We start from the raw sequence: 13,125 nt of genomic DNA on the forward strand, positions 1-13,125 counted from the left end.
CTGAGACGGGCGGATCACGAGGTCAGGAGATGGAGACCATCCCGGCTAACACTGTGAAACCCCGTCTCTACAAAAAAATACAAAAAAGTAGCTGGGCGTGGTGGCGGGTGCCTGTAGTCCCAGCTACTCGGGAGGCTGAGGCAGGAGAATGGTGTGAACCCGGGGGGTGGAGCTTGCAGTGAGCTGAGATCTGGCCACCGCACCCCCGCCTCGGCAACAGAGCGAGAATCCGTCTCCAAAAAAAAAAAAAAAAAAGGATATCACTTCGTAATAATGGGACAAGTGAAAGGAATGTGGAAGGATTATAGCTTATTTTATTATTCTTCCTACAAGACAATCATTAGATGTTAATCAAGAAAACAGAGGACCTAGGACATTATGTATAAAATACAAATTTTCTCTTTACAGCCACATTTATGTCCACTTGGGTTCAGGTTCACATGTAGAATATATAAAAAACGTCTACAAATCAGATGAAAAGAAAACTCATAAAAATAGTCAAAATTCTACAAAGCCCATTATAAAAGAAAACAACTAAATAGATCATGAGTAGAACAAAATGATAAGCTGTACTACTCTTCAGGGAATTACAAATTAAAACAATGATTCAGTATCATTACACACACATCAGAGTGGCTAAAATGAAAAAAATCAGATAGCATCAAGTATTAACAGAAAGAATATTTAAGGAAATGATGAGTGGAAACTGCCTAAATTTAATGAGAAGCATTAAGCTACACATCCAAGAAACTAAACTACTTTAAGTGTTAATAGTATAAACTCAATGAGATCCACAACAAAAAATATTATAGTAAAATTGTCTTATATATTAAATTGTTTCCCCTCCAAAATTGTATGTTGAAGTCCTAACCCCCAACCACAGAATGTGACTGTATTTAAAGATAGCGCCCTTAAAGGGGGTAATTAGATTAAAAATGAGGCCGTTTGGGTATGTCCTAAACCAACCTGACTAGTGTTCTTATAAGAAGTACTATATAAGATTCAGGAGGGACATCAGAGATGTATGTGCACAGAGAAAAGGCCATGTGAAAATATGGTGAACTGGTGGTGTCTTCAAACTAAGGAAAGAGGTCTCATGAGAAATCCAACCTGTCAGCACATTAATCTTGAACTTGTGGTTGCTACAACTGTGAGAAACCAAATTTCCATTATTTAAGTCACCCAGTGTTATTTTGTTACAGTAGATTTAGCAAACAAATTTCTTGTCAGAAGGCAAATACTGAAGGAAAATCTTAAAAGCAGAAACAAAAAGAGGTGATTTAGTTGTATACAAGGGATCTTCAAAAGATTAACAGCTGATTTCTCAGTAGGAACCAGAGAAGCCAGATGACAGTGGGAGGACATGTTCACAGTGCTCAAAGAAAAAAACCATCAAACAAGAGTTTTACGTCCAGCAAAATCTATTCTAAAGCAGAAGGAGTTATTACAGAAAAAGTAAAACTGAGAATTCACAACTAGCCGAACTGCCCTACAAGAAATGATAAAGATAATCCTTCAGGCTGAAGTGAAAGAACCCTAGACAGTAACTTGAATTTATATGAAGGAGTAAAAAGTACCAAGAAAGATAGCTACATAGCTAAATATAAAATACAGTATTAATATATTTTCTTTGTAAAATTTTTTACTCCCAAATAATTTTGGAAGTAAAACAGCGGTATAAAACAGTAATTATAATAATATGTGGATGGAATAATAATGTATAAAAATATAATTTATATGACAATTAAAACACAAAGGAGGAGGGAGGAAATGGACCCATATTTAAATACAGTTGAAATGAAATTATTTTAAATCTAAACTGGATTGTTTTAGGGTAAGATGTTAGTTTAGCCTCCAGGTAAATAACAACAACAAAATAACACAAACTAATGTAGTAAAAGTAACAATGGAATGTAGATGGTGGACTAGCAAACAATTATTAATATTAGTCATAAAAAAGAAAAATAAAAACAGAGAAATCAAAGAGCAACAACAAAAATGCCAGGTAGGAAACAAATGACAACATGCAGATGTATATCCTACCTTCTGAGTACTTGCTTTACTGCTCGAAAATCCACAGTCAAAGGCTGAGATTGTCATCACAGATTTAAAAAGATCCAATTATCTGCTGACTATAAGAGAAAGACTTTAGATTCAAAAACACAAATAGGTTGAATATAAACAGATAGAAAATTATGCTACAGTTTGAATGTGTCCCATTTGAAACTCAATGGCTAATGTGATGATGTTAAGAGGTAAGCCCTTAAGAGGTGATTAGGCTGTGAAGGTGGGTCCTTTAAGAGGTGATTAGGCCATGAGGGATCCTCCCTGGCGGATGAGATTAAAATCCTTATAAAAGAGACTGCACACAGCATTTGGTCCTCTTGTTCTTCTACCTTCTGCCACATGAGGACACAGCAAGAAGGCCCTCACCAGACCTCAAATACTAGCCACTTAATGTTGGACTTCCAGCCTCCAGAACTGTGAGAAAATACATTTCTGTGGTTTGTAAATTATCCAGTCTCAGATAATTTGTCATAGCAGCACAAACAGACTAAGATATTATTCAAACAGTAACTAAAAGAGAGTTGAAGCAGAAAAATTAGTTTCAGACATCATAAACTCATAATAAATAATTGTTACTAGGAAAAAAGAATACTTTAAAAGAATAAAAGGACTGGATATCAAAAAGACACTTAAATTATTATCATATATGACTCTAACAACTGATCTCTGAATTACATGAAACAAAAACGGAAAGACTTAAAGGGAAAAACAGCAATAAAATTGGAGTCTTCAATAACCCACATTTAATAATGAATGGAACAACTAGACATAAAATAAACATACAAGTAGAGAACTTGAACAACAGGATACACACATCTCTGTAGGACATTCCACCTGAAAATGACAGACTTCACGTTCTTCTTAAATGCACATGGAACATTCTCCAGGAGAGACAATAAGTAACACCATGAAACAATCTCAGTAAATATTGAAAGAATTAAAATTGTACAAAAAATGTTCTTTGAAGACAATAGAATTAAATTTTATGTCAATTACTGAAAGCAACTTGGAAAATTCACAAAAATGAGAGAAAATGTGGAAATTAAGCATAACACTCATAAATAACTAATGGATCAAAACAGATATCATAAGAGAAATTAGAAAATACTTTGAGATAAATGAAAACAAAACACACACACAAATTTAGAGGATGCAGGTAAAACAACATTTCAAAAAAATATGATAAGCAATTGTGTGGGAACACCTTAGGTTACTTGGATGAAATGGACACATTCCCAGATGACACCAACTTCCAACTCTGACTCAAGAAAAAATCTGAATATGTATAAAAAGCAAAGAGATTCAATTAATAAGCAAAAAACCACCTCCAGAAAACACAAAAACAAACCCAACCCAGGTGCAGGTAGTTCATTAGTTGATTCTACTGAATTTTAAAGCATAAAATATAATTCTTCACACAGTTTTCTCAAGTTTTACAAACTTTTCCCAAAATGCAAAAGGAGAAAATCATTTCCAACCTATTATATGAGCCAGTATTACCCTGATACCAAAACTGAATAAAGACATGAAAAGAAAAACTACAGACCAATGTTTCTTTTGAATATAAATGTAAAATTTTCAACAAAATACTAGCAAATAGCATATACAAAATATATTTAAATATATGTATCAGCAATATGCAAAAAGGATTATACAACATGAGCAAGTGGAATTTATTTCAGAAATTCAAGACTAGTTTAACATAACAACATCAATGTAATAATACATTGTATTCATAGAAGAACAAAAACATAAGATTATCTTAATAGATACAGTAAAAGAATTTGACAAACTCATTTACCCTTTCATGATAACAAAAAAAAGCCTCAACAGATTAGGAATGGAAGGGAATTTCCTTAGTCTGGTGAAGGAATCTGCATAAAACCTACAACTAACATTGTATCAGTGGTGAGAAAACAACACTTTCCCCTTAAGATCAGAAACAGGATAAGGATGTCTGCTCTCACCACTTATATTCATTATTTTATTGGAGGGTCTAGCCAGGGTAATTGGAAAAGAATATAAATAAGTGACATTTAGATTGGAAAGAAAAGAGTAAAACTATCCCTATTCACAAATTACATAATCTTGTATGTAGAAAATTATTAGAAACTCACAAAAACAATACTAATAAACAAGTCCAGGATATAAGATCAATATGCAGAAATCAGTTATACTGTAAACATTAGAAGTAAACAATATCAACATGAATTTAAGAAAATAATCTATTTAAAATAGCATTAAAAAGAGCAAACATTTAGGAATAAATTGAACACAAATTTCAAGGGTTGTACATTCAAAGTTACAAAGCATCATTGAAAAAATTAAAAGTCAAAATAAACGGAAAGATAGCCTATGTTTATGGCTGTAAAGTTTCTCTCTCTCTCTCTTTCTTTTCTTTGGTTTATTTTCTCTCTTTTGAGACGAAGTCTCACCATGTGGCCCAGGCTGGTCTCATACTCCTGGGCTGGAACAGCTCTCCTGCCCGGTCTCCTGAAGTTATAGGACTGCAGGAATGAGCCACTGCACCTGTCCTGGATGTAAAGTTTGGCAGTGTTAACATGGAAATAATCCCCAAGTTGATCAAAAGATTCAATGTTATCCCAAAGTCTTTCTTTTTTGCAGAAATTGACAAACTGATCATAAAATTTATGTGGAAATGCAAAGAATCCAGAAGAGCAATAACAATCTTAACAAAGGTACAGTTGAAAGATGGAAGACTTACACTTTCTGATTTCTAAATGGACCACAACTCTGTAATTATCATACCCTGTGGTATTGATATAAGGATAGAAAGAAAGATCTATGGAATAGAATTGAGAGTTCAGAAATAAATATTCATGTTTATGGCCAATTGATTTTTGACAAGGATGCAAACACATTTCAATGGGGAAGAGAATAGTCTTTTAAACAAACAGTGCTAGAATAACCGAATATTCATATGCAAAAATGAAGTTGAACTCCAGCCTCACACTGTATATAAAAATAAACACAAAGTGAAGCACAGACTTAAATGTAAGAACTAAAACTACGCAACACTTAGAATAACAGGTAAGATTAAGTATTTGTGACCTTGAGTCTGGCACTTCTTTTTTAGATGAAACACTAATGCAGAGGCAACAAAAGAAAATAAGAAAAATGAGTCTTCATCAAAATTCAAAACTTGTGTACTTCAATGAACACCATTAAGGAGTTGAAAAGATAACCAACAGAATAGGAGAAAATATTTAAAAATCATATATTTGAATGTCAGTCCAGAATAAATAAGGGGCTTTTATAATTCAACAATAATTTGCTACTTATACAGCCAACCAAGAAATCTATTATGCAACAACAACAGATAACAGCCCTTAGTGTATAAGCCACACATCACTTGCAAGTCGAAGTCCCTGTGAAGCTGGCCATGGCTCAGATGCAGGCACAAGAGGTGAGTCATGTCTGAGAGTTTACAGGCTCTTCTGCTACTTCTATTTGGGCTACCCCAGCTGTTTTAGTCTAGGTTCTCCAGGGACACAGAACTGATCTCTCTGTCTCTCTCGTTATGGGCAACTACAGCGATTGAGAAATCCACGATCTGCAGTAGGAAAGCTGGAGATACAGTTTGAGTCCAGGTCCAATGGCTGAGGAAGGATAATAGTTCCAGTCTCAATCTGAGTCCAAAAGTGAAAGAAGACTTGTGTTCCAACTTGAACACAGTCAAGCAGAGAGAGAATTCTTCCTTACTCAGTCTTTTATTTTAGTTAAGCCATCAGCGGATTGAATGAGGCCTGCTCACACCGGGGAAGGCAATCTGCTTTACTCACTCCGCCAATGCAAATGTTAGTATCATCTGCAGACACCCTCACAGGCACACCCAGAAATAATGTTTCACCAAATAACTATGCTCTCCATGGTCTAGTTAAGTTGAGGTATAAAATTAATCATTATTAATTTGTCACGTGGGCACCCATATGTATATCCTCAAATCATACTTAATCTTAAAAGAAAATAACGAGGTCATAATTCTGACTAACATGATACAACTATCCTGTGTCCAGCTGGAAATGCCCTAACCACTCCCCCAGACAAGGAGGTCAAGCCCATGAGTGATGTTTACTCCTCTCTTTGATATCCTATAAATTAAATACTGTTATGTAAAATTAATAATACATAAATACTATGATGAATCGATATATCCATGTTACACAATAAAGAGATAAGAGAGGAAAGAAAATGATATTTCGACTGGGCATGGTGGCTCACGCCTGTAATCCCAGCGCTTTGGGAGGCCGAGGTGGGTGGATCACCTGAGGTCAGGAGTTCAAGACCAGTCTGGCCATCATGGTGAAACCTCGTCCCTACTAAAAATACAAAAATTAGTCTGGTGTGGTGGCGGATGCCTGTAATCCCAGCTACTCGGGAGACTGAGGCAGGAGAATCACTTGAACCCAGGAGGCAGAGATTGCAGTGAGCCAAGATCATGCCACTGCACTCCAGCCTGGGCAACAAGAGTGAGGCTTTGTCTCAAAAAATAAAAATAAAAATAAAATAAAAAAGATATTTCACACACACATTCATAACAAAATGAGGAGGAATGCACATGACAATTGCAGCCTTCCTTTTGTCATCATATAGTTATAACTTAAATATATATATATATATAGAGAGAGAGAGAGAGGGAGAGATGGAATCTTGCTCTGTTGCCAGGCTGGAGTGCAGTGGCGCGATCTGGGCTCACTGCAACCTCTGCCTCCCAGGTTCAAGCGATTCCCCTGTCTCAGCCTCCAAGTAGCTGGGACTATAGGTGTGCATCACCATGCCTGGTTAATTTTTTGTATTTTTGTAGAGACAGGGTATCACCATGTTGGCCAGGATGGTGTCGATCTTCTGACCGCATGATCCACCTGCCTCGGTCTCCCAAAGTGCTGGGATTACAGGCATGAGCCATTGCACCCAGCCATAACTGATATTTATAGCTTACCTTCTTCCACTACCCATTCTCTACTCCCTTTGCCTTCAGTAACCACCTCCGCTTACTGTATTTTTTACCTGGTGGTGTGACCATAACCTTCATTTCTAAAGAGTCTGGGCCACTAGTAGTCCTGCCTCGTTGTGGCTTCCCATCGACCTTAATCTTACAGGGCATGGTGATACTAAGAGACGCCCTAAGGGGTCTTCTGTATTCCAGACATAATCTTCCTTGCCTCTATTATGGAGTAGCCATTCAATTTTTCCTTGGTAGTCAGAATCAATCACCCCAGCCAGTACAGTAATTCCATTTTTTTGCCTGTCAATTCAGAGGCATAAGGAATCCAAAATGGCCAGGTGGCAGTCTTAACTGCCAGTTCAATAGAATAATTGTTGTGCCTTCTAGTGGAAGCATTTCTCCCTCTGGAACTAAGACCTCTAGGCCAGCACACATAAGACTGTGGGAACAGGAAGAAAATTTTTGCTAATGGGTCTCTAGGGGTACGAGTGAGTGGTGCCACTCCCATTTCCATCCCTTGATTCCTGGATCTTTGAATTCTGGCTATCAGAGAAACAGCACCATACATTGCACACTGATTTAGAGTATAAACAGTCATCTGGAGAACCTTGTCCAACCTTGCAAGCTATCACCACTTAGCTGGTGCTATAACAGAGTCTTCAAAAGGTCGTTCCACTGTTCTGTCTATCCAGCTGCTTCAGGATGGTGAGAAACATGGTAACATCAGTGGATTCTACAAGCATGGAACCACCAGCACACATATTTGGCTGTGAAGTGAGTTTTTAAAATCAGAAACAATGCTGCGTGAAACATCAGCAATGGCCATAACCAGGTAGGTCTTCACGAGTAGAAGTTTGTGTTGCTGAACTCATGCGTAACCTCTATCTCTCTCATTATGGCCAGCTTGTTCATGGGCCCCTTGGGAGATGACAGGAGTGGCTGCGGAAAGAGGCTAACTTGTTTCCACAGAATGGGTTATCCTATCTGCTTGATTATTGAAGTCTTCCTCTGGTAAGGCCACCCTTTGGTAAATGCTTACATAGGACACGAATAGCTTCATTTTAAAAAAATATTCAGAGAGGTCTATCCACATGCTTCTTCCCCAGATTTTCTTGTCATATTTTTTTGATTATATTCTTTTCAAGTCCCTGACCAACAAACATCCAGCTAAACCATTGGCCACAGCCCATGAATAGGTATGAAATTGCATGTCTGCTCATTTCTCCTTCCAAGCAAAGTGAGCAACCAGGTCCCCTGCTTGAAGTTCTGCCCACTGAGGGGATCTCCCTTCAACACTGTCCTTTAGGGATCCAAGAAAGGAACTGTAGTGCTGCAGTGCCCACTTCTTGGTGGTGCCTGCATACCTATCTTTCAACCAGCCCAAGCCTTCTATTCCTCTGTCAGCCAGTAATAGGAGACTCCCTCTGAGGCCATAGGTGCAGGCAGAGAGAGAGAAGAGAGGGTAGCAGAAGTAGGGGCCATGGACATTTGGGGCACATCTTCATGTAACTTTAGGAGCTACTCAGACTTGATCACACATATATCATTTTCATTTGTTGATGGAGTGCTATGTGCACTTCCAACATTACAGCTTGCTGGATCAGAAAACATTCAGTTCACCAGGGCTGCTCAGGTTGCCTAGTAACTTGGTGGCTCATGGTTACGTGTTAAGTCTCTACTAAGGCCCAACAGCAGGCCAAGAGCTGTTTCTCAGAAGGAGAGTAGAGGATGGCAGGCATTTTCTCCAAAATTCTAAAAGGCCTGCTGTGCAGTTCACTTATAGGAGCCCGTTAAAAGCTCCAAGTGGCATCCCTATCTGCCACTGACACTTCAAGCACGATTGCATCTGCTGGGTCATGTAACCCAGGCAGCAGAGCCGCCTGGGGCTGTTGCAGGGCCTTCTGTGTTCTGGTTTCCACTCAAAGCTAGCAGCTTTTCAGGTCACTCAGTAAATGGCCTGAGTAGCACCTAAACGAGGAATATATTGCTTCTCAAATCCAATGAAGTTCATTCGTGATTGTGTCTCTTTTTCAGTTGTAGGAGGGGCCAGATGCAACATCTTATTCTTCACGTTAGGAGGGATATCTCAATATGCCTATGCCACTGGACCCTTAGAAGTTTCACTGAAGTAGAATATCCTGGGATTTTTTTTTTTTTTCTGTCGCGCAGACTGGAGTACAGTGGTATGACTGTGGCTCACTGCAACCTTGACCTCTTGGGCTCAAGTGATCCTCCCTCTTTGGTGCGTCCCACCATGTCTGGATAATTTTCAAATTCTTGTAGAGATGGGGTTTTTGCTGCCCAGGTTGGTCTCAAACTCTTGGGCTTAAGTGATCCTCTCACCTATGCCTTCCAAAGTTGCAAGGACTTCTGTTGTTCTGGTTTCCACTCAAAGCTAGCAGCTTTTCAGGTCACTCAGTAAATGGCCTGAGTAGCACACCTCAATGAGGAATATGTTGCTGTTGAGATTACAGGCATGAGCCACTGTACCCCGCTCCTCCTCAAATTTTTTGTTGGATTTTCTTACCACACTCTGAAATGCAAATGTCTTGCCAGCAAGTCTAGAGTAGTTGTTACTTCTTGCTCACTGGGTCCAGGCAGTCTAATATTATCAATGAAATGGACCAGTTGTGATATCTTGTAGAAGAACCGGTGATCATGACTCCTACAAACTGGGTTATAACAGGGCTGTAGAGTTGATATATTCTGAGAGAGGATGGTGAAGGTATATTGCTGGCCTTGCCAGTTGAAAGCAAACTGCTTCTGATGGTCCTCATTAACTAAAACTATGGAGAAAAAAATATTTACCAGATTAGTAGCTACATAGCAGGTACCAGGGAATGTGTGTTAATTTGCCTAAGCAATAAAACCACATCTTCAACAGCAGCTGCAATTGAAGTCACTGTCTGCTTAAGCTTACAATAGTTCAGTCATTCTCTAAGACCCATTTGTGCTCCATACAGGCTGAATGGATGAGTTGAATGCAGAGGTGGTAGAAATCATAACTTCTACATCTTTCAAATTCTGGTGGTGGTACTGGTTTCTTTGAGCCCTCCAAGGAATGCAGCATTGATTTTGGATTGCTATTTTCCTACACAGAGGCAGTTCTAGTGGCTTCCATTTAGAATTTCTCATCATAATATCCCTCACTCCACAGGTCAGGGAACTGATGTGGGGATTCTTCCAACCATAGAGTATGCCTATTGCAACTATGCATTCTGGAACTGGGGAAATAACATAGAATGAGTTTGAGGACCTACTGGGCCCACTGTGAGATGGACCTGAGCTAAAATTTCATTGATTAACCAACCTCCATAATCCCCTATTCTGACTGGAGGGCCACAGAGATGTTTTGGATCTCCTGGAATCAGTGTCAGTTCAGAGCAGGATCTAGTGGTCCCTGAACTGGTTGTTCTTTCTTCCTCAATGCACAGTTACCCTGATAAAAGGCTTTAGGTCTCTTTGGGAAAGGCTTGGATAAAGATCAAGAGTATATATTTTTGGTAGCATACTGTTTCTTTCCATGAGAGAACCCAGCCTCCCCTGCATTCGACGGGCGCTAGGTCTGTAACCTGGCTCAATTCTGGGAATTTATTAAGCAGCAGTAACTCTCTGATTTTATGATTCAAGTAAGACTTTTGTTCACACTTAATCTAGAACTTTTCTGCTTATACAGAACAAGTAAAGATTTAGTAGGCTACTTCTCTGTGTCACTTCTGGGACCACCACAATCAAGTAGCCAACACCAAAAGTTTGTATGAGTCAGACTATTCTGATTGCTGCTCTGACTCTACTGTCCATCAAGGTAGCCACCCTCACCCTACTCTTGGGGGCTGAGTTTCTCACTCAGCCCCTTGCACCCCAAGATCCAATTACTCCCATTGTATTTAAGTTTTTCAATTGAGTGACTGCGGTTCCCACTGTGAGGTCTGGCCTGTGGAGAAGAGTGATCATTGAGCTTTTCAAGGACACCAGGGATCCCCTTAAAAATTTTTTTCCCATAGTACTGGTCAAAAGTATGATTTCTGGACCCTCCCAGTATGGGTGGGTAGGTCTAAAATGACAAGTCCACTGTAGCATTCCAAGCTCCCTAAGTCTTTGAATCCCCGTCTCTACATTAAAACAAGGACGATCAGGCATCTCCAACTTGCTTATGGTGGGCCATCTTTTGATTCATATTTCAGCCAACCAACCAACCAATCAGTGCCCTTTTTCTAACTCCCTAAGCTGCAACAGTAAATGCAGAATCTCTGCTTAGTGGGCCCATATCGATAAGTTTGTTTTGATCCAACTTTATGTTTCTTTCACCATTATCCCACACCCTCAATATCCATTCCCACACAGCTTCCCAAATGTCTGCCTATAGAATTAGAAAAATCTGTTAGTTCTTTGATCGAAAAATCAAATAGGTGAGTATAATGCATCTCCTCACCTTTATGAACCTGTTGGGACTTTAGTTGAATTATAAGTCTAGAAGCAAAGAGGGGTGGACCATCTTTCATGGCAGCTGCCTCAGGGCAGGACATTGCAGTTTCCTCAGGCAATGCCTCTACCCGTCAGAGGGGTAGAGGCATGGCCACCATTTCAACTTACAGAATCCCTTTTTAAATTTTGCTTTAAATATACATATAAAGGCTGTTGTGCTCTGCTCCACGTGGAGAAGCGAAGTCACTGTTTTTTTCCTCCTAGACATCAAATTGTACCTGTCTGTCCTCCCTGGGAAAAAGCAATTTGGTATTAGTAGAAAAGGCTTTTGATACCTAGTACTAGGTTTTATTTTACCACCAATTAAGCCCTTACTCAGGAGGGCCATAATGTAATGACATTGCCTTGCAATGTTTTTCATCTCTTTTATTCTTGGACGGTGTCAAACTGGGAGAAATTAGAATTGATATAATTATTCTATTCAGTGTTTGGAATGCAAATAAAGAAGGACAGATTTGTTTCTTCAGTAACAGCAGTGTTTTGCAATAGAAGGCTGTGGTTACTTGATATATTAAGGAAGACACAAGGAGAGTGAACAGCAGTGCTGTCACAAAGTGAAGAAAGACACCGCAAAGTGAGGGGGCCAAATGGAAGGTTCTAGGCCTGGAGCTTGCAGATGTTTTGGACAATGGGACATTCACTATCTGCTTTCTCTGAACCTTCAGTGTCCCAAGAGTCTACCCTGGAGAACGCTCAACTTGGGCATGTTCTGTTACCTCTCAAAGCTGCTGCCTTGGCTGTTACACATGGTGTCTACTTTCTTCTTCCTCCTATTCTAATTCACCCCCATTCATTCATTTCAGTTTCTTCAAGACACTCCTGGATGACAGATAACTACTGAGTTCATATGTTTCCCTCTTCCTTCAAGAAAGCCATAGCATTGTAGAAGGGAACGCTGTCTCCTCTGGACTGTAGGTGGCAGTGGGCTGCAGCACTGATGGCAATGGGTTTTGAGGGTGCACCTGGAAAAGGCAGTGTGACTTACCAGGATTGTCTCTACTGCTGGCTGGGATGAAAGCTGCAGGGAGCATGTTACACATTTGCCATCTCTGATGTGGTCAAACCCTCTTGTGTAAAGCTGGGTGTATGGATGCCAATCACGCTGGTACCTGTGGATCTGCAGACTGCATTGCCGTTCAGGCCTCCCTACTGCTCCTTAAACACAGCAAGCATATAAGCTCAGCCGGAGGCTTTGCCCCTACAGATCCTCCTGCCTGTTCTTTGCTCAAATATTAGTTTCAGAGAGGCTTTCATGAAGACTTGATTAAAAATAACACTGCCTTCCTTGCATGTTTCTTCTCCATGGTACTAATCATTAACTAATCAATCTACTATTGACTTAGTGATGGTGATGAACTGTCTTCCTACCCAGCACACAGATCCTTGAGGTCAGTGGTATTTGTATCATATTTTCTCTGCTCTCTTCCCAGTGCTGGAAGATTGCCTGACACAGAGTCACCTCTCACTAAATAGCTGTTAAATAAAATAATAAATTGACTATTACACTTGCTTTTTTAAATGAAGCTTCTCCTTTTATATTTTCCTTATTTTTTGCTATATTTCTGTTTTCCTTCTGCTACTTTCTTTGGGCTTCTGATTTGGGCTTT

At 39.4% G+C, this 13,125-nt stretch overlaps 1 long non-coding RNA gene across 1 annotated transcript; it reads left to right on the top strand.

The window, feature by feature from the left end:
- Positions 1-5,386: 5,386 nt before the first annotated feature.
- On the top strand, positions 5,387-12,797 carry LOC108536087 (uncharacterized). The gene is made up of 3 exons (XR_001887410.1): positions 5,387-5,494; positions 7,726-7,865; positions 12,322-12,797. It is a non-coding gene; the product is annotated as an uncharacterized LOC108536087 (long non-coding RNA).
- The last annotated feature ends 328 nt before the right edge of the window (positions 12,798-13,125 follow it).

Source organism: Rhinopithecus bieti, unplaced genomic scaffold (genome assembly GCF_001698545.2).
Source record: "Rhinopithecus bieti isolate Rb0 unplaced genomic scaffold, ASM169854v2 scaffold_1452, whole genome shotgun sequence".
NCBI classification, from domain to species: Eukaryota; Metazoa; Chordata; class Mammalia; order Primates; family Cercopithecidae; genus Rhinopithecus; species Rhinopithecus bieti.